A 22,136-nucleotide genomic window follows, 5' to 3' on the forward strand; every position below is an offset into this window, starting at 1 on the left:
ACCCTTGCTGTGTGCACAGCACACTGAACAGTAGCTCTTGCAGTGCTCATGAATTTCACATGCACTTAGAGTCTGTTTCATGTTATTTTTTCAATATACACCATTTTTGTAGGGGCCTGCAATGGTTTCACTAGCACAGCACAAGCCTGACACCTGATTACCACCATATCAGCATTGGTCCACTGTGCAAAACATCAACTTCTGTTCTTAACTGAAATGTCGCATCTGTTCTGCTTTAATCTCTGCCTGATACACAACATGCGCCTATACAAAAAGAAAAAAAAGGCATGGCTCTTGCCCCTGTTGCAGACAAAGCGCTAAGCTTCAGTGTTCCTATTGCTGGTTCTGCTGAAGGGTTGGTCCATATGAATGAGAAGACATTCAAAGATTTGCAGCTTTTTTTTTTTTTTGCATCTACTTTTTTAGATGTTTTAAATAGTATGTTTCTATTCTAACAATTTTTGTTATGGTACAATACATTTCTATTATTTGTTCATAGCACCAGATACTGATCCAACCAAACCTCTTTCCTTTGTTTAGTCAATCTAGAATCTTCAAAACTACACTAAACAAAAAATCCATTTACTTATGGATATGAGAGCCATTTCTCTTGTATTCTTCCAAAAATTGTCAAGTCTAGTCAGAAAGTGAATCGCGTCAATCTAGAAAAACTTGACAGCCGTAGTAGGTTACACTGATGCAACTACTCATTGATATCACTTTATGTTATCAAGCATTTGAAACAACCATGCTTCTAAGGAAGCTTTCAGAACACTAGCACTTTTAAGTGTGAAGACTATTAAAATGTCCTTGCCCATGGCAGGGGGGTTGGAACTAGATGATCTCCAAGTTCCCTTCCAACCCAAACCATGCTATGATTCTATGAAAATGTAGCTGAGATATATGTGCAAACCTCTGTCTGAACTATGCAGTCTTTCAAGTTAAGAATTTCTTTTTTGTTATGACTGTATCTTTTGGCAAAGGTCTAGACGGTTCTTTTTCTTACTGTTGTCTTAAGGTAATTTTTGATATTTCTTCCATATTCTGCATTTCTCTGACACAAAAATAATTTGCAGCACTAATTCAGAAGTTCCAGGAAAAAGACCCAAAACTTCTAAATCATGACATTTGATTTTGCACTGTTTCTAGCTTCTCAGAGTTCAGATATTCTACTTCCGGATATTTGAAACTCAGTTCATTTTTTTGTTTTTTTTTCTTGTACTAATATAATCCAAGTTTTAGATTTTGTTGTCTATCTCTACAAATACAAATGTCTATCTCTACTTCCTATATGCTCCAGTTCTTGTTATGTTTTCTTAACAATAAACTCACTGATGGACATTTATTATCCTGTAATCTTTCTTAAAGACAAAGCAAAATTTGTGAAAGTGTTTAGGTACACTAAAACTATAAAGCAATTTAAAACTTATTCGTAAAATTAAACAGGTAAAAAGTATATAGGTAATAATTAAATAGGTAAATCCTAAGTTCGTTCCTTTGCTTTTATTCAGCGTACTCTTTTCACTTGTGGTAGTGGGTAGTATTTTATCCATTGGTAAAATAAGAGCAGTAGAAGCTTCATACAAACAAATGTTCTATGTATTTATTTCTTTTTCTTGAGTGACAATTTTGTGTATAAATATAGTACAAAGGATACAGCAGGACTATTTCCGGAGGGCGTAGCTGGAGGAACCATTGCTAAGAACTGCAGTGGACTGGGCAAGCTATCATTTTTCTCATGTAAGAGGGACGGAATAAAATCATATTTCACATAGGTTTATGTTGTATTTCTAAGATTGAATCTTTCATTATGAATGAAGAACCATTAATTTTTCTGGAGCTGATACATAAATGAAATCAGGAATACTTTCTAAATATTGTAATGGCCTAGGTTTTACTGACAGGGAAAGGAAACCAAGCATGTGAATCAAACAGCAGTGGAAAGGAAGTATTTTTCCTTCTACGCTTCTGACTTCTACAACCTCTTGACAAGCTAATCTCTGGCAAATCTCAGCCTCACTGTACCATATATACAATGTGTACCTACACACAAACCTTTGTGGCTGAAGACCATTCAAGAACAACTCTATGTAGCAAATTTCTTTTTGAGAGACTTAGGAGACATCATATGTATAGATCAAACTTGTAACAGAAAACTTAATTATAGGGTTACAACCAGTGCTCACAGAAAACAAGTGAAACTCAGTAGATGAGCAATAAAAAAGGGTTTGATCATCTTCAATGTCTATCTATTTATATAGGCATCTAAAGTGACTGCTGGCTTGCAAGATTAAGTAGTAAAAATATGTTACATTATTTAAAAACAGCCTTAAGATGGTATTTTATTTTTTTTTGTCCATATATGAGAGGGCATTGCTAATGTGAACCACTAAGAGGCACTGGCTAGCAGTTACCTCACCTGTAGTATCTAAAACGCGGTAAGCTTTTACCAGAACGCTGGGCTGAAGGTAGGTTTCTTTTACAGTAGTCTCAGTGCTTTCTCTGGAGAAGAGACCTTTATGCCACCACACAGAGGTGACTTCAGCTGTGTTTTCCTACTAAAACATGAAACACTTTGGGGAATACAAGGGGTTGTACACCCAGGCAGCAGGAAGAAAGAAAATGTTGACTCAAATGTTGAGTCACCTTCTACAATACACCCACATGTTCAGGAAGACAAAAAAGTCTCAGGGAAAGATTCCTAGGGATATTTGATTTTTTATGATGGTAAGAAATGTGCAGTTTGAACCCTGAAGTCCTAGTGACTCATACATGAGCACAGCACCACAGCAAATCGGAAGCCTAAGTGCTCATTTGCAACTAACAAGAGGGACAACCACCTCTGCAGAAAAAATATTATCTAAGTACAAGGACATTTATTAAGGAAATACCAGGCCATCTATTTCTGTGAGTTATAAAATAAAAAGTGACAACAAAAATTAAGCAGTTGATTTCTACTGATAAGATTTGCAAAGATAAATATTTTTAACTTGCCTTGGCCTGTTTGTTGTTTTCATTACTGAATGGCACATTTGCTACCACATGTTCTTTCTTCTCAGGTTTCATCCTGGGATGAACCTCTCCCCTCTGATTTTCTCTCTTCTCTCACATCATCTGGAGAATAGGCCACTTCTTTCCCCATTTTACACATTGAAGGTTGTACAGCAATTTGGTTTGCTGACTTTATTTTATTTATGCAGCATTTTTTCATTAAAATGTTGCCCTCAATTACATAAAAGATACCCATATTTCACCTGTCAGGTGCCAGCCTTTCAGCAGATGCCATCTTGCCCTGTCGTTAATGATGATTATACCAGAGGTCATTGATGGAGGCTTGCTGTCATTTCACTGACACAATAGAAAATGCTCATAAAAGCTCTTCATTTATGCATTACAAATTTCCTCCTAATCTCATCAGTAATTCCACTGTACATTTGTGAAAGGAGAGCATCGATAAATTTGTTGACTACAAAGCTAATTTCTTATCATCAGCAGGGGTTTCAGCCTGTGTATGCTCTAGCGAAAGAGAATTTCTGCAGAATATGGTATTTCACCCCTGCAATCCAGCAGGTAGCCTCATTTTCCTCCTAATCATGTATTTGTTCAATTTTTATCTTGAATGACATCTGTTCAGGCTCTTGTCCTTATCTGACCTTGATAAACTGATTGCATTTGTGAAGCCTACAATATGCTCTTTAGACTCTTTTTCAGATGAGTTATTGGTTGAGCAGTTGGATATACTTGGTTAATCTTCCTGTGCCTTTGGGCAAGAAATCATCTCTGGTGAAAGCTGCTGTGATGAAACTTAGAAAATGTTCTGCTTTACTGGGGAGGGAGAAAAGGCAGGGGTTGGGGGATCTTTCAATGTCCTACTACTCATTTTTATTTTGTGGCATTGTTATATCTTCCAAAGAATTTAGAGTGTATTGTTCCCTTCTGAATAGCAGCTTATAGGAATACACATAGTAGGTTCTTTACAAGATTTTTGTGTCCCCAAGGGAAAGAGACTGCAACTCGCTGCTCATAATATTTATTCTCAAGTTGCTGCTGAAAAAAGTTCTCTGAGTCGCAACACTAGATGTTAAAAAAAAAAAAATCAACTATGCTAATAAGTAACTTCCACACTTCCACATAACTTCCACACTTCTTACCTCTGTTTAAATTTAGATTTCTCTTGTTAAATCCAGAGAAAATTTTGGAACTAGGTTTTCACTGAACATCATTATAAACATTTTTTTGTAAGTCTGAGAAGAGTAGGAAGAGGGATGAAAATGCCAAACCTTGTGGCAGTTTCCCACCAAAATGGCAATAGATGCCAATGATAGATGGGCATGAGACAAACATCCTGGGAAACCATACTGTACCAGACTGTACCTCCACTCAAACACTGGAGTGGTTTGATGTCTCCTACATTTTTGGAAATGCTTGTTTAGCTTTCCAGTAAAAAGTATTGTCAGACGGCAAGTGAATCCAACTCTCTTATATGTTTTGTCACTCAGAAGCTAAGACTCATGGATGAGGTGTTGAATGTCTCTGTAAATACCCTCAACCAGAGTTTTAAGAATTATGGACATCTTTGAACATCACCTGGGACACCAACAGCTGTCACTGTGGTGCTACAAAGGTAGGTCTGTAAATTCCTGGTTGACCAGACAAAGTGAATTTGTTACTGCGGATTCACTGGGCATCTGGGAAAAAGAACACAAATAATTTGTATTCACATCTTAGAGCACTGCGGGGAAAAAAGCCTGCATCACCACCAACTAAAACAACAGTGAAAAAAAGAACCACTCTTTTAACAAACAGTACTTTCAGCAGTCTCATTCTTCAGAATTAATGTGGAAATAGGATTTATAACAACAAAGCAGGTCCTGCTAACCTGCAATCCTTTCTTCAGCAGAAGGAAGTATCTATCTTCACAGGATAGTTTCTGTTGCTAGATTGAATCAAAAAATGTCTTAGATACTAAGATCTGTGACACTGGGCATTATTTGCTAGCAGAGAGACAGAGCTGACTAATGAGTCAAGGAAGGCAGGACTACCTTCAAAATTGCCTCTTTCAAATATTGCAAGGCTTGGTCTGCTACACTGGGTAAAAAATGTAGTAAGAAGTTGGCATTTGAGATAAATTAATGATTCCTGCCATCCAGAAGGAAAAATGCTTCAGGGAAGAAACGCCATCTCTGCCGGCATTACCAGTGTCTTATTATAACAAATCTCTTTGTTTAAATATTACATAATCATAATTTTAATTATATATCTGTGCATTATAATTAATACTTCCATAGCAAAGAAAAAAAAGAAAGCCCTCCACTGCAACTAAGGAATACAAGAATTCCATCCACAAGTTGATCTTTAGCAGGTAATAGTCTGATGCCTCGTCCACAGGAAAGATCTTTTGTTTTCAGACCCTGTGGTTATTAATTACCATTATTTCAGAAGCGCAGCACTACTACTTACAAGCAGCCACAGATCTTGGCCTCCATTGTGTTAGGTGCTGTTTGGCTTCCACCAGTGATTTACCCTAAAGAAGGCTGACATGGCTGGGCTCAGAGAACTACCAGGAAATGGAGGAAGATGCAGAAGGTAAACAGAGCGGTAACCGAAGAGGAAAGAAGGGCCAGATTTCACGAGGAAAGGATCATCACACAGGTTATCTGTGTGAAAGCCAGTAAGTTACTTTAGTTTGTTTCTCAAGAATATCTGATTATATCAAATCAAGTGATTATCCATGTTAATACTCATCATGCTTTTTCCTGGATTGTTATGATAAAAACAAATATATATATATATTTTAACAGAATATACATGCTATTTTCTTCTGAACTTTGAAGCATGTCACCTCATTGGGCCATAACTGATTTGCCTGAAAATACTTTCAAGAAAGTCTTTGATTTAGCTGGTGATTCATCTAATTAATTTGGATGAATTATTGGAAATATTTTAAGTCTGCAAACTTGAAGACTGCTGGTTATCTGCTCATACCCAAGTGGTAGCACATCTTTTCATTAGGCATAACCATGACCTTGCTAACAATAGCATTTGATAAAATGCTGATTGCTGGGGAAAAACAGCAGGACAAAAGTGAGACAAATTATCAGTTTTGGCCTTTGTGAAAATACAGTGAACATTTCCAACCTTGAATTTGCAGATAAAATAAAATAAACTAAAATAAAATAAAATAAAAGTAAATAAAATGAAAGTAAATAAAATGAAAGTAAATAAAAGTCAAATACAACAAAATCCCAAACAAAACAACCTACACCTTCTGACTCTAAACTTTCCAGCAAGACTACAAAAATACTTGCCTATCCATACAGCCAGCTTTTCCTTCACTTGTTTTCCTCCACTGCTCAACAACTTTACAGCCAAGCACAGTAAAGAAACATAAAGGAAAAGCATGGAGATCTCAGTTAGCATGAAAGTAATATGAAAAATGAAGCATTAGAACAGCCAAAATAGATAACAAGAAGGTCTGTTGAATGTCTGGCTTTCTGCTTGCCAAAAGAAGTGGAAGCTTTAATTATGATTCATGGAGTCATTAATTCTTTTTAGGCATGAAAGTTAATGGAATAGTGATTTTTAATCGCTGTGGGATGATTCCTGATATGCCTGAACAAAAATGATGTATAATGCATGAAGAACATTTCAGGAAGAGGAGTCTCACCAAAATAAAAGGATACTTAAGGACTAAGTGTTCATGGAGTGCCTTTTACTGTTTCAGTCCACAGCACAGGCACTCGGGAGCCTGTGCTCCCAGAACCACAACAAACTTGCAGCTGAAAACTAAGGGCCATTTTTGCTTTACATGAAAATAATCACAGTTTGCACTGATTCTTTTGATGCTCTTTCTCCTCAATACCTGCTTGCAACGTGGTGATTGTTGCAAGGCTTTCTGTACTGGAGATGAAACCCATGTCATTACGGGCAGACCCTGCTTGGCTGTAGACTGCCTTTGGATTGAAGTGCACCAGCAGCACCTTATTGGCAAAGCTCGTCTGGATTGATTGAGTTCAGCAGTTTTGTTGTTGCTGTTCTCATTCAACTAAAGTCATTGTAGCTACTTAAAAAAAAAAAAAAGAAAAAGTTGGTTTTATTTGGATGTAAGACATAACATTTTCCAAAGCAAGGTATGATTAAAACATGAGGCTGCTATGAAGATTTGTACAGAACAGCTCTACAGCCTACTTGTATTTCTTTACATTGTAAAATACAAATCTAACCTGAGTCTTCTAGCTTATTTTTTATTCTTGTCTATGTATGTGGTCTGTGGAGCTTGTGATATATATTACTTTTTACTGTTTGCTTCTGTAGTTTTAATTCCATTCTCCCCTACCTCTCTTCTCTCTCTCCTACACCATTTTGGTTTGCCTTCTGGAGTGAAACAGGTTGCTTGACACATAATATTTGACTGCTGTTTCTAGAGGTGATTAAGTATTTATCTATTTATATCCTATTTTCTTCAGTGTAGATGTCTGTATCTGGAATAGTCAATTTGTATCTGGAAGTCCAAGACTTCAGCAAAGTGGTTGAGAACAGTACTATCAATATTACAGAAAAAACTTCCTTGGTTATTTCAGGCACATTTTAAAAATAGGCAGTAGTCAGAGACAGAAAAAAATAATGCCAGGTCTTAAGTTCAGTTCACTTTCATATGAAAAGCACTGCTGCCATTGGCACTCTCTGCCTCTTGTGTATCAAGTTATGAGGACTCCTTAAAATTGCCGTTATGGCTCTGGAGAAATCCCACTAACAGTACCTGCCTTGTATTGTAATACTAAGTCTTCTCTTACTGATCTGCAAAGGTGCTCAGCATGCTCAGTGACTCCTGATTTTGCTGACAAGCTACAAACCCTCACCTTTTCTGTAAACTAAGTACTTAAGTTAGAGTTTAAACGAGAGAATGCATAAAACCTATGATTTCATCATAATGTAATGTTCGTTTCTTTACAGTTGCCTAAAGACAATCACTGAGAAGAAATCAGTGAATTACTTAATTTCCAGAGCATCTCTAAATAAAGCCTAGGTTAGCTCAGTTCCACATCCATATCAACTAATATCATGATAATTTTGAAATCCAGCTACTTTAACTATCTCATGTAGAACAAACGGTGCCAAAAATATAGCTGACAGCTATAAAATATTGCCCCGAGAACTGAAGATACAGCTGTTATGTCACTTAGGGTATTATTACTCAATTGAGACAACTTTTTCAATTTTTATTTTACTTTTAATATTTCCAAGGATGGAGATTCCAGGGCTTCCTTATGGAGAAAAAAAAGTCCTAGCATCTAATTAAAATTTCCAATGTTGCAGCTGGGGTTTGTTGCCTCTCGTCCTACTGTGCACATTTAAGAAGAATTTGGCTCCCTTCTGCAACCACGCATTGGGTATTTATAGACAGCAATAAGATCTCTGCAAAGCCCTCTCTTCTCAAGACTGAGAAAACACCATTATCACAGACTCTCCTTCTACATCATATCAACAAACATAGCTGGGTGAAATAGACAAATAAAATGTGAATAAAATGTTTATTTGTTCTTACGCATTCATGGATTAAAAAGTGATCACTGGAAAACTACTCTGCCTTGTATACCCAATACAGAGAACATATGACCATGAGAATTTTCAGAATCAGATTCTTCTCCTATGTGAAATACATTTCAATTTTTAATGGTGAACAAGAAGAACTTCAAAAATAAGTGGAAATTCTCTGCTGTCTACTAATCTTGTAGACCCAATACTACTTGTAGATGCAGTTTACTCCTACTCATAGGTTTTTCTTTGCACTGTAACTGTTTTCTTTTTATCTCCTTGGTCTAGACACCAAGGCTGGCCTGAAAGGGAGGAAATGAAAGGTTTGGGGGGTTTTTTTGTTTGTTTTGTGTTTTGGGTGGGTTTTGTTTTTGACAGCCAGAGCAACCTGTCGGGTGGTGGGGTGATATGTGACCTTTATTGGACACATGTAAGTCAGTACTGACGTGACTGAGGGAGTCAATAGATGGATCAATGACCAGTTAGATGCTTCCAGTATGACCACCATATACAGGCCAGGACTAATACTAGGAAGGATTCTGGCATCCACCTCATGTGCTTCATCAAGAGGAAAGAAGGTGTTTGTACTTCTCTTGGATTTGTGTTACAATTGGTGAGGAGGTTAAAGATCCAGCTTTCATACCTCAAAAAAGCAAAAGTAGCAAAAGTAGCATCCCCTCAGCAGATGTATGTCAACAAGAGAAGGGAAATAACTGATAATACAAACTAAATGGCAAATATTTCCTTTTGGGATGAACAGTAAGAAAGAAAAATAAAATACAGACATTATAGAAAACACTATTAAGATGGAAGTATGAATGTCTGATGGATTGAGGAGCACATAAACATAGGTGAAGACAGGAAAACATTAATCCAGAAAATAAAAGCAATATTGCTCAGGAAATCTAAATGGAAATGTCTAAACTAAAAATTGAAAACCCTATTAGCTATTGCATACTTTATTTTGTTATCCATGAGTTAAGGTTTGCAAATGAAAGCTTGCAAATAACTGCAGCCTTGGAGGAAGGCTCCTCAATCTCCACTCATAGAGTAGTTTTTTTATTATTTAATCTTTGCATTGTTTTGCTATTTATGCATGCCACTTATTCACTATCGCAAAAGCTTGTTCAAACATTTATAAGAATAAATTGTTCCATAAACAGATTCTTACAAAAGTAATGTTATAGTTTACTGGCAGCTGTTAGAGAAAGCTTCCTGCTGGATTTCTTTGAAATATGCTTCTCACTTCCATAGATGGGATTTGTCAATCCTCCACTTCCACTGAAAGTTGTATCAGTTGTTAACTTGTAACTGGAAAGTGAAGTGAATTTTTAGCATGGAGACTCCTGCTAGCTTTGAATTACAAGATTTATTTATTTATTTATTTTAATGAGAGGGTGTTAAGGATCATTCTTATATTTTATTGTTTTTCCAAAGCAGACTAGTATCCTCTACATTTTTTCACTGTACTCCAGTGTAATTAGACCTTCCAGGTCATCAAGAGAAAGCTTGTCTGTCCATAGGCACCTGTGAAGGAAGCGATCCATGTCTTTAAGACTGTCCTTTTCTCTCCCTGCTTTTACTGCTGCTCACTGAATGTCTGAGATGCAATGAGAGCCAGGAAAAGATCGATCTTATTAACACCAAGACAGGCAAACAGAATAGAAAAGCTTTCCAAAACCTTTTATCAACGCTATGATATAGAGAATACAATGGGGAATCAACTCCAGCCCTTGTGGAACTGCATATATAAGCACTAAATAAAGTAGTGTCTACCTAAGTTAAAAAAAAAAAAAAAAAAAGAAAAAGAAAAAAGATACCCTTTCAATATTTTATATAAGGGGAAAATTATATATATATGTGTTTCCCTAACTGATCCTATGGTTTCCTCTCAAACAAGTTCTCCTTTCCATGGGTTGTCTCAGAGTGGGGCGCAGCTACATCTGTGCTGCTCTTGGCTCTGGAGATAACTCATCTGAGTCCAGCTTTCGGGGCTCTGCTCCAGGCTTCATTGTGTGATGCAGACTTAACACCTGCTTTTATGCTTTCTTGTTTTATCCAAAAAGCCAATCCAGACAATTTATAGGGTAGTCAAAATCCTGGAGTGCATTTAAGATACATGAGAAAAGATATATATGACTTTGACATATGGGAAAAATAATCACAATTCACGTATCTGAGAGTGTGATGGACTATCATGCAGATACAACAGAATGGATAAACTATTTAAGGCATATATTAGGTAACACTACCACATTTGAGATGGAAAAACAAGACAGCAATTAAAGAGATTCTGGATTTTCTATTTTCTCATATTTCCCATGCTTAGTTTAATAAAAAGGGCATAGCCCTAGAATTTGGCAGCTCAGTGCACTGCAGAGACTCTCTGCTGACTGATTTCTTTGTTCAAGGCAACAGAACTGAGACAAGCAGCCAGTGATGATTATTTCATTCTCATTTATGTTCTATATGCCTTGGTATCTCTCAACTTTTGACCTGAACTGATCCATTGTTAAGAAAATCCTACAGCCAGTAATGAGGACAGCTAATTCCTTTTTCTGAAAGGTCAAGCTCAGAAAAAAATCCAACTCTGAGTTTTCTAAAGTGCTAGAAAAAAAACCATTCCCTTCACCCTACTCTGACCCTAGGGCATGTCTGATCTGGAGAGAATAACTACAAGTTAGGATTGGTGCAAAAGACTTCCAGCATTCATGATCCAAGGGGTCTACAAATAGCCCCACATAGGAATCCTCTTGGTTGAACATTTAAAATTACTGGGAAAATTGCTGATTCAGTCGTATCACCAGGTATTAGTTTAAATGCTGCAGTTTAAAGCTGAACTCGCATCTGTGCGCTTTCTGTTTTGAGGGGTTTCTTCCCTTATGGGCAGGGTAGTGTAATAGATATCTTTGGAAAATAGAAAATACAATATATGTTTTGCCTGCAATGGATATATATTTTCATGTCCTAGGGCACAGAGGTTCAGGAAAGAAAACTGTGAATTAGCCTGCCCTGAGGACTGTAGTACATCCTTTTGGAGTATGGTTAGAGAGAAAGAATCTTTAAAATAAGCAATGTAAATGCAGGGGCCAAAGTCTGCAGGGGCTGCATCCTCCCTTCTCCCCTGGTACAGCTTGTGCCTATCATCTCACCCATGACAGATTTTAGCCTCAAGTTAGGCTACAGATATTCTGCAATATAACACTTCCAGCATTCTTGAAGGTTTTGGGTCAGGTTTGTCTGTTTGCAGTCATGGTCTGATTTTATCATAAGCTGGAAGCAAAAGGCAAAATATTCTGAGGAAAAATACTTTTTTCAAAATCTGAAGATGAGTAGTGTCAGAAGGGGAAATTTGATTCCCTTCAAGCATCTCATTTGAGCTGAGCTAGACAAGGGCAGAATACAGGATTAGTCTTTTGTTTCCGAATACAAAACACACTATTTGATGATATTCATTAAAACAATTTAAGATTTGTTTCCCCTTAAGAATTTAATATAACCTTTGAACTTTTAGAGTCTGCATACAGACACCCTTGCAAATAGCATTATGTGAAACTTCACATATTGGCAAATGAGCATGCTGGTTTTGGCAAGGCAGCAATATCTCAGGTTAAATCTAAAACTAGGCATCTGAGAAAAGTCTTTGGTCTATGTCTGGAGGTATAATCTTCTAGTGCATGACCAAGTCAGAATGACTCAATTTCATTGGCTTTCCAACTCTACATTGATCTTTAAATAAGAATACAGGAAAGTAGAGCAGTTCCTAACTTAGACTGGTAATTTTTAATGTAAGAATGAAACATGTTGACTGAGACTAGTGACCACTTGGAAAGTTTGTTTAAAAGCACCTTCGTGGGACTCAGACCAAACTTTTGCTGGCCCTAGGGCACATATACTGCACACAAACAAGCTATTGATCATATTCTCAGATACGTGCTTTCCGATCATCAGTTCTTTAGAGCTGAAAACACTGAATCACGAAAAGTTAAATTTCAGCAGTTAAACTGCTGTATGCTTTCAGAATTCTTTTAGGAGGAAGAAGGTTGCACAGTTGCACCCACTTCTCTGTACAGATTGCAATACTGAGTACTAAGAATTGCTGGGTTTATACCAACAGTAGTTTTTCTGTGGTCCCTTTCCTCACTGACGAATCAGAACTCCTTTAGACTGAAATATAAACTAAATGGATGAAACCTGAACAATTACTGACTTGAAACAGAAGGAGTCAGTGTTTTTACAAACCACCTGGCACTAATTTTAAAGAATGCTAATACTTAGGAAAAAGAAAGTTTCTAAGGTCCTCTAAGTGTTTCAAGCCAATGATTTGAACATCTGTCTCATGTTTGAACATGGGAGGATTAGGCTAAACAAACCTGTCTCTGGGGTATGAAGGACTTGAACAGAGTCAGCATATTGCACACCTGAGCCACAAGTCTTGGAAAGAAATTACTGGAGAAGTTCATATGCTAATACATATGTGTAAAGCTGAAAATAGAATTTTTTGAAATCCACGTTAAAAAGGAATACATATCTACTGTTATCAGTATATAGCTGCCCGTTAACTGAGTGCAGCAACAGACTTGCTCCTGCTGCAGCCTTCAGAACCCTCCTCCAGACAGGAATAAGTGGTCCACAGGCAGTCAGGGGAATTGGAGACACTGAAGGGATCCAGCTAATCATGTTCAACCTACTGTAAGCAATGGAGAGCAAACCCTATGTGACAGCAAAACTACCAGAGAAATTGTAAAGCACTAAGGAGAAAACAACCCCCCAGAGAGACAAGCTCACACTGATGAATACCTTAGCATCCATCTACCTTCATAGTTTTTACTTGCATTCTTTTCCATCTATTTCTCAACTTTCTCATTATTTTTCCTTTTTTCTTTTTTTTTTCTTCTTTATAGGAAAGTGAGTTGTCTACAAAATATATTCTTAAAGTTTGCCTCCCTACCCCAAACGTCTGAAAATCCATCTCTACAACTAAGCGGTGTGATCACACAAAGTCTTTGCCTTCTGGCTATACTGATTATAGCTTTTGAAGGGATTATTCTGTTCAATATGCAGGGACAAATATTGTTTCTCTTCACTGTTCAGAGCTTTTCATTATTGTCTTTTATGTTCTACACAAAACTGAGCTAACAGATACTGAACAACAAGCAAAAAGTCCAAGTAAAAGAGCAATTGCTCTGAAATACTTTCATTAAAGATATGAAAACCAAAGGCTAAATCAACAGCAAAAAGAAAACCTCTTTCTCTTCCCAAATCTATTTACAATTACTTGCTGTAGTGCTACCATGAGAATTCAAAGAGATAAAGATGTGGCCCATCCAAGCTTTAGATCAAATTATTCAGTAGGGCAAAAAAAAAAAAAAAAAGGAAAAATCACAACTACTGCCTCATACATTGAAAAGAATTCAAATCAATTCTGTGGAATAAGGCCTTAAGGTTACAGATGTGAATTGTTTGCAATAAACCTAATACATCTCTCCCAGCCATTTTATTGTAGATATTGCTGATTGACTTCAATCAGTTTACCTCTTTTACTTCATGGATTAAGCTGTATTATAATTGTGTGATCATGAATACCTTTCTGTGCAATTTCATGATGGAATGTTGATAAAAAATATCTGACTTTTTTATGAGAACTATATGAGAATGGTGCAGTTGAATATCTGGCTTAATAACTTGGCTAAGTTAACCAATCTCTTACTGTAGCTTTTAGTCCATTTTAGGAAAGTCTTGTTTTGTTTATATGCAATTTAAAGAGTAGGAAATATGCAAGAATACAGTTTCCAATGTGTACTTGAATTCATCAGATCAGGAGTGTGAGAAAACTTTATTACAACTTTACTATGTTTTGTATATGGGCATGCTAGAAACTGCTTGAGATCAAATAGCCTCTGTGTGTTTTTTCTGTTGTTGGTTTGTTTGTCTGTTTGTTTTTAAACTCTGAAATAGCAGAAAAAATCTTAGATAAAGGTGTACGTTACTTCAGTCTGTGATCAGGGTATATTTACAAGTGTCAAATACTGCTTTTGGGATTCCGGAGGGAAAAATGCTTTGAATTGTCAGGCATTACTTAAACATTACTTATACAAATTGTTTTGTTTGTAACCACTTTCCTCCACTGTGTAATTTTCTATTTTTTTTTTTTTTTTTTTTTTTTGGTGAATCTATGTGTTAGCGCCATCCATGTATGAAAGTTTGCACTTCAAGTGTGATGTCTAAACTATAAATGCAAGATCATCACAAATGGTTGTAGAGACATACTGAAAGCTTATGCAATTGATAGTTGAAGTTTTATACATACAATCCTCACCTGGAAAAAAAAAACCTTCAAGTACAATATAAACATGTTATGTGTTTTATATATAGCAGCCTTCCAATACCTAAAGGGGGTGTACAAGAAATTCGGAGAGGGACTTTTTACAACGGCATGTAGTGACAGGACAAAAGGGAATGGCTTCAAGCTGAAAAAGGATAGATTTAGATTAGATATTAGAAAAAATTCTTCACTATGAGGGTGGTGAGACAATGGAACAGGTTGCCTAGAGAAGCTGTGGTTACTCCATCCTTGGAAGTGTTCAAGGCCAGGCTGGGCAGGGCTTTGAGCAACCTGGTCTAGTGGAAGGTGTCCCTACCCATGGCGGGGGGTTGGAACTATATGATCTTTAAGGTCCCTTCCAACCCAAACCATTCTATGATTCTATGATTCTATGATTTGCTGCATTAAAGTGCAGAGATTGTTGTGCTATAAATTAATATTAACCCTTCCCCCTTAGTTAGATTTGAAGATCTAAAAACATATTTTTTTAAAATGAGAAAGTGATAAGCAATGTACAAAATAAATATTCTAATTTATTTCCTGTCATTTTAATGGCTTCAAATTACTTTTTTTCCTTAAACATCAAGTTCAGTTGAAGATGATAAGCCTTGGCTATTGTAAGTACGTCTTCGGTGCTCAAAGTTACTAACAAAATGTTAATCTGGCCTATTTCCTGCCCAGTGCTATTAGCTATCACTTCAAAGCAAAGCTCCTAAGATTTAAAGACAGCTTTTGAACAGCCAAGACTTCCCTGTGGCACTAGAAATTAAATTCACTTTTCTTCTTCCTTTTCTTGGATTGCTTATTCCATCAGGAGCAAGCTACCCTAATTAGAGGCTGTGAGTTCTGAAACCATAACTGTTTCTCCAGAAAAAGCTAAATGATATTGTGTTGCCAGCTGCTATGCCCCTATCAACTTCATAAGCAAACTTTAAACCTGAATAAATTAAATCTAGAAACACAGCATTTGTCAGACTGGATCAGACAACTGGACTATCACAGTGCCCTGCCTGCCAGTGGCAATGATCAAACACTCCTGGCAGTCAGGTGAAGTTCCCGATGACTGGAAGAAGGGTAATATAACCCCCATTTTCAAGAAGGGGAAGGTGGAAGACCCGGGAAACTACAGACCAGTCAGCCTCACCTCTGTGCCTGACAAAATTTTGGAACAGTTTCTCCTGGAAAACATGCTAATGCACATGAAAAACAACGAGGTGGTTGGTGACAGCCAACATGGCTTCACTAAGGGGAAATCCTGCCTGACCAATTTGGTGGCCTTCTATGATGGAGCCACGGAACTGATGGACAGGGGCAGAGCAGTTGACGTCACCTACCTGGACTTGTGCAAAGCATTTGACACTGTCCCTCATGACATCCTTGTCTCTAAATTGGAGAGACATCAATTTGATAGATGGACCACTCGGTGGATAAAAAACTGGCTCGATGGCTGCACGCAAAGAGTTGTGGTAACTGGCTCAATGTCCAGTTGGAAACCTGTAACGAGTGGTGTCCCTCAGGGATCGGTGTTGGGACCGGTCCTGTTCAACATCTTTGTCGGCGACATGGACAATGGGATTGAGTGCGCCCTCAGCAAGTTTGCTGACTACACCAAGCTGTGTGGTTCGGTTGATAGGCTGGAGGGAAGGGATGCCATCCAGAGGGACCTTGACACGCTTGTGAGGTGGGCTGATGCCAACCTGATGAAGTTTAACCAAGCCAAGTGTAAGGTCCTACACCTGGGTCGGGGCAATCCCAGGCACTGCTACAGGCTGGGCGGAGAAGAGATTCAGAGCAGCCCTGCGGAGAAGGACTTGGGGGTGTTGGTTGACGAGAAGCTTAACATGAGCCGGCAGTGTGCGCTTGCAGCCCAGAAAGCCAACCATATCCTGGGCTGCATCAAAAGAAGCGTGACCAGCAGGTCAAAGGAGGTGATCCTGCCCCTATGCTCTGCTCTTGTGAGACCTCACTTGGAGTACTGCATACAGTTCTGGTGCCCTCAACATAAAAAGGACATGGAGCTGTTGGAGCGAGTCCAGAGGAGGGCCACGAGGATGATAAGAGGGCTGGAGCACCTCCCGTATGAAGACAGGCTGAGAGAGTTGGGGCTGTTCAGCCTGGAGAACAGAAGGCTGTGTGGAGACCTCATAGCAGCCTTCTAGTATCTGAAGGGGGCCTATAAGGATGCTGGGGAGAGATTCTTCCTTAGGGACTGTAGTGGTAAGACAAGAGGTAATGGGTTCAAACTTAAACAGGAGAAGTTTAGATTAGATATAAGGAAGAAGTTCTTTACAGTGGGGGTGGTGAAGCACTGGAATGGGTTGCCCAGGGAGGTTGTGGATGCTCCATCCCTGGCAGTGTTCAAGGCCAGGTTGGACAGAGCTTTGGACCACATGGTTTAGTGTGAGGTGTCCCTGCCCATGGCAGGGGGGTTGGAACTAGATGATCTTAAGGTCCTTTCCAACCCTTACTATTCTATGATTCTATGATTCTACTTCATGCTCTTCAGCAAGACAGAATATGTCTAGTGCACCCAAGGCAATATTCTTTGTACGGGAAAGAAAATTCCTTCCTGATCTCTGTAGGTGATGGATTGTTTCCCTGAAGCTTAAGATTTTATTATGACTTTGCTTTCACTTCTTAAATTAGAGAAGTAATGGATATCAAGTCAGGAGTACTTATATGTAAAACCAGACACGTGCTCTTAATTCAACTTGATTCTCCCTTCCCACCATGGAAAAAAGTGTCACAAAGTGGCTCATGCATAAATGCTTGCTTTCACAGAAAGTAAAATGTCCCATATCAATGAGTGCAGGGTCTGATGACAGTCTGTGGAAAAATGCCATCAGTAGCCTTCAGCGTGTCCTAGTCTCCCTAGCTGAGTTTACCAAAGGGTTTCCTGTTCTTTCAGTAGTGTAACACTCCCACCTCCCACTTAATGATATAAATTTTTTCCATAGCTCTGATTGATTGCTTTTCATATGTGAGGGTTTTCTTGATTGGTTGGCTTTTAGCTTTGAGTTTGGGTTTGTTTCTCTTTATTTTTATTTTTATTTGTAATTCTTTAGCTATATAATAGTTGTTCATTAGACCAGGACATTCCTGGGTTATGCTGTTTATTTTATAAAAATCATTGTGAGACAGCGGTTTCAGTCACAGCAACATTTGCCTTAAAGTCATAAGATCAAAGATATAAGACATAATGAAGCAAGAGAGTAACATTATTTGGTTCACAATGTCATCATTATGACTTTATCACTTTCTGGCTTTTTTACTTTCTTATTTGAGAAGATCCTCTGTGGGTTATTTTTTTTTAGTTAAACTGTCACAAAAAGCACAAATACTGTCAAACAAAAAACTCCCAGAAAAAAACTTCTTCTTTAGATGAGCCATTCTCTCCATCCACCTCTCACCACTTCTCATCTTTCAGATTAGAAAAGAAAAAACCCAAAACAAAACCAAACCCAAAACCCGAAACTCAGTGATTAAATGAACATTATACTCAGCTTGGTTGAATTTGAATTTCATAGGCATCATGCTGCTCAGGGACAGAGGTGACTACATCCATATAGCTTTTTTTTTAATTGCCCAGTCACGTTAATCAAAGTTAAAAACCTTCAAGCGCTGTTATTAATAAATATCTGACTCATTGCCTACTTTCTCATCCAGATCATTAGCCTATATATTTCTCAGTTCTGACCTCAACTACATCATTGATTTTTCTTTAAGATGAAGATTCAAAATTGCCCTGTTCTCTTCTCTCTCAGTCAAATAGTCTGTCTTAAAAAACAGTTTATTCCCTTCTTTTTTTCCATTTTTTTCCTTTTCCTCTCATTCCTCTCAGTCAATCTTCCAGCAGTGTTTTACAACAGGCTTTATGGTCACATTGAAAAAAAAAAAAGAAAAAAGAAAAAAAGATCAAAAGTAATTAAACTTTTCAGCTCATGCTGGTTCTTTTTTTTCTCGTTAAAGTAAAATACTAAGAAAAACTGTGACCCCTTTAACCAATTTAAAAGCTGGTTTGTGCTACATTAACTTAGCATAGTATGACACTGTATCTCTAAAATTTTAGTTACTATCCAATGATCAAAAGAGAAGCAATGTCATTTATTCTTTAATTTTTCCTTCTTTCCTGAGCTTCTTAAATGTTGAGTTTGATTTTAGGGTTTGTGTTTCTAGTCTTTTTTTTTTTTTTCCCTTTGGTGATGCTGCTTATCCCAATACTCTTTCAAAATTTCACCTTCAAAAGTGCACAGACTCACTTTCAAAAGTTTGTGCAGCTTCCAGGGCCTTGAAAAACTGATAACACATTCAGTGCAGTTGTTGTCATTCCGAGAAGGGTGAGCAAATAATTTGTAGCATTACTGGAAGTGGATAGAACTGCCTGAACTTATTATGGAGGAGTTATATTGTGCATTAAAAAGCTTGAAACAGATATTAAAAGGTTTCTCAGCATATTCAGAATGCAAAGCATTAAACACCTTTAGGCTTTATCTTACAAGAATAACTTTGGTTATATACATTGGAATACATCACCTGTTTGTATGTACTTACTATGTTCATGAGGATTTGTAGGATAAAAATTTATGAAAAGAATCCTTGCACTGGTACGACATTCAGCACATAAGTTTTTCTGAAACTGTGCTTTTGTGGACCTAAGTTTTAAGAAAGTAACCTGAAAACAGACACACTGTGAAATATAATGAAAGATTAAATGGGCAAAGAAAAGGAAGCATAATCATTATCATAATTGTCTAAACGACCTATATGAAGCGCAAACTAGAGCTTTCCAACTTAAAAAGCACAACCTGCACAAATTTTAACCAAAGAAAAGCCCCATGCATTTTCAGCTTCTGATAGCACGTATTTGCTTTCCAGATATCAGCTCAGAGGACACTTTGCAAAAAGAAGAAAAAAAAAAAAGCCAGAGATGTTAGATAATATGCATCATCTGTCTCCTTTAAAAGAATACAAAGTCCCTCTAAGACACCTGTGTAGTTGTCTGTAAAACTTAACAATCATCACACATATGCAATGAATACACACAGGATATAAATAAAGTGTAAAAAAAATATGGCAGCATTTTTAAGAAACAATGGAAATGCAGCATTATTGGTATTGTGCTATCCCTATTTAATGTCTTATTTCACTGTCAAAAAGTATAGTTTTTCCCTTTGTTTTCCAAATACTATTTCCTATTGACAGTAGAACATTTTACATGAAAGGACAGTTAACTGTGAGCAGTGTGCTTCACCTCAATTAATTTAAGCCCTCTAGGAGACACATGGTCCCAGAGAGCAACTCTTTCCAACTCTGTTAATGCCTACAGTAGGATTAACCAAATTGCTTTTGCAGGTGCCATCTCATTCTGATCACCAAGGCAGCAAGCATATATAACTAGTGTACCCTACTAAATGCCTTTCTAGATTATTACTGTTAAGTGAGATGAAGCCTGCTCTTTCTTACAGAAGTTCACAGAACCACAGAATTGTTAGGGTTGGAAGGGACCTGTGGAGATCATCCTGTCCAACCCCCCCACCAAGACAGGGCCACCTAGAGCAGGTTACACAGAAATGCATCCAGGAGGGTTTTTAATGTCTCCAGAGCAGGGTATTTTAAATAAAAATAAATATAGTGTAGGTGATAGACATGTTTCTGAACATATCCAGTTTGCCAAGCATGGAGCTCAGTATATTTTCCTTAATGATGAATATATTCTTCTGCTTGAATATGGAAAAAAACACCATGTAGGAACATACAGTATATTTCAGTAACTCTTTGAAAGTTACAGGGACCTTTAGGCAAGATGCGGGGTGCCACATCTTGAAAGCACTGTCTGTCCTTGGTGGCACAAGGACCGCGTAACTAAGTCTTTCCCTTGCCTAGAAAGAAGAGTGATGCCACATATTCTGCAATATAATGTGCTCTTTAATGAGTAATGAACTTAGTAGTGATGTGAATCACAAAAAACAGCAATAAAGATAAAATTCACAAATCCAATTTTGCAAAGTTTTAGAACACCCAAAGTTTTTAAAAAGTAATACCCAGTGAGGGAAACTTTCACATTTTAATGTAATTTAGCTCATTAGGTATCTCTGGTTACTAGTTTGATGTAAAGCTGATGTATGTTAGCATCTAAGATGTTTTGTAGTTTGTGCTGTAGCACTGAACTAGGGAGGACGTTAATTCACATGGAGAATTTTAGAGCCAGACTATAATAACTTATAAATATTATATATTCCATTATTTGCTTCTTATAAGAGGATTACCATATGAAAACCTAAATACTGGCTGCATTGAGGAAAAAGGAATCAGAGTATGCAAAAGAAGCCAGTTTGTAAATCTGAGACTAAAGAAGGAAGAACACGTAAGGGTGACATTTCATCATTTGCCGACAACAATTCATACTAGGTAGAAAGCAACAGCCTTGCCTCGGTGGCTGATTCCTGTCATTTCCTTTGTGCTGGCATGCTAGCTGACATGACCACATGACCACAGAGCTACTCTGGAAAGCAATCCTGCAGAAAAGCTCAGCACAGCTGGGTTTTCAAGTAGGTCTGCTCTGTGCTCTGGCAGGCACTGCAACCTCACAAGTGCTAGCACATGTGCACGAGGATGCAAGCGGGGGACTGCTGGCTTCAAGCAGCCAGTCTGAGGGAGTGAGAGAAGGACTGCCTGAGGCATGTGGTGGGGACTGGTTCTCACTAAGGAAGTATGCCAGTGTTTGCTGGGAGAGGGTTTACTTACATAGGTGAAGGGAGGCAATATACATACATATAGGAATCTTTTCTGTAGCTTCATTACTGATTTAGATCCTACTTGCCACTAACAACTTTTATACTTGCCTGAATGTTTAATGCTTGCAGTTGCACACAGCACAATCATCCCCCTTTCTTTCCTTTCTTTCAAAATTCATACCCTCCGTTATTTAATTGTCTTTAAACTAGTAAGATTCTGTAAAAGTTGACTAAATCAATCTGCAAGTTACCTTCCTGTTTGAGTGGAGCATCTCTCTGAACTATTAATTCAGGAGCGAACTCAGCCTTATGCCTTTGGTCTCAAATAATATACTTCAGGATAACTAGTGGCAATGTGTGTATTTGAGTGCGTGTGTATATATACGTATACGTATACGTATACGTATACGTATATGTATATGTATATGTATATGTATACGTATATGTATATTATGCATTTTATGTACACTATGCATATTATGTATATTCATATGTATAGTTTTATTCATATTCATATTCATATTCATGTTTATGTTTATTTG

At 37.5% G+C, this 22,136-nt stretch overlaps 1 protein-coding gene and 1 long non-coding RNA gene across 3 annotated transcripts in view; one reads left to right on the top strand and one right to left on the bottom strand.

The window, feature by feature from the left end:
* Nucleotides 1-22,136, bottom strand: part of GPC6 (glypican 6) — a 737,424-nt gene that overhangs the window by 254,307 nt on the left and 460,981 nt on the right. The gene's annotated exons all lie outside the window — the stretch shown is intronic.
* LOC115603904 overlaps nucleotides 1-22,136 on the top strand; it is a 50,379-nt gene that overhangs the window by 1,779 nt on the left and 26,464 nt on the right. The window contains exons 2-3 of one of the 2 annotated variants that reach the window (XR_003990040.1): nucleotides 5,495-5,671; nucleotides 8,317-8,548. This is a non-coding gene — a long non-coding RNA (uncharacterized LOC115603904). Of the gene's footprint in view, nucleotides 1-5,494; nucleotides 5,672-8,316; nucleotides 8,549-22,136 lie in introns of those variants that run through there. The other variant, XR_003990041.1, reaches the window with a different exon arrangement.

The sequence above is a fragment of the Strigops habroptila genome, chromosome 2, assembly GCF_004027225.2.
Source record: "Strigops habroptila isolate Jane chromosome 2, bStrHab1.2.pri, whole genome shotgun sequence".
Classification (NCBI taxonomy): Eukaryota; Metazoa; Chordata; class Aves; order Psittaciformes; family Psittacidae; genus Strigops; species Strigops habroptila.